Source organism: Charadrius vociferus, unplaced genomic scaffold, assembly GCF_000708025.1.
Source record: "Charadrius vociferus isolate BGI_N301 unplaced genomic scaffold, ASM70802v2 scaffold55, whole genome shotgun sequence".
In the NCBI taxonomy this organism is placed as follows: Eukaryota; Metazoa; Chordata; class Aves; order Charadriiformes; family Charadriidae; genus Charadrius; species Charadrius vociferus.
In genome coordinates, this window is record NW_009648444.1 from 422,484 (window position 1) to 423,066 (window position 583).

Sequence of the window (583 nt, forward strand, 5' to 3'; positions counted from 1 at the left end):
CACCCCCCGAGGCTGCTGTCGCGGGCGCGGAGCGGTGCCGGGGAGCGGGTCCCTTCCAGGCGGGGGGCGCGGTGTCCCTCGGCGCTCCGGGACGCCCTCCCCGCCGGCCGCCGTGTCCCGGGGCCGTGTCCCGGCTGGGCTCGGCTCCGCTCTTTTGTTTCCAGAAGGTGCCTTCCCGCACTTTGAACCCCGGCGGCGTGCGCAGGGCCCTGGCAGCCGGATCGGCGCGCCTGCAAAGGTCAAAATTAAACGTAAATATCGATATCTCTCCTTTGGGTTATTTTTTTCTGCACTCCCCTCTGTCCTCTTTTTGCGTTGTTTTTATGTACGTCTGCGCTCGTCCGTGTGTGCCTTCCTAAAATAGCTAGAAACCGATCTTTACATACCTGTACGTTTGTTTATACCTATAAAATAAAATAACCTTCTTCTTTTATTCTCCTTTTTTTTTTCCCCCTCACGAGGTTCATTAGCATTTTTGGAGGGAAATAAATTCTTTGGGAAAAATAGTTGGCATCTGAGCCCGGGGAAGTTGTGTTGTTGGGTTTTTTTTTTCCCCCGAAAAGCCGTTTTTTTTGCCGCGCTG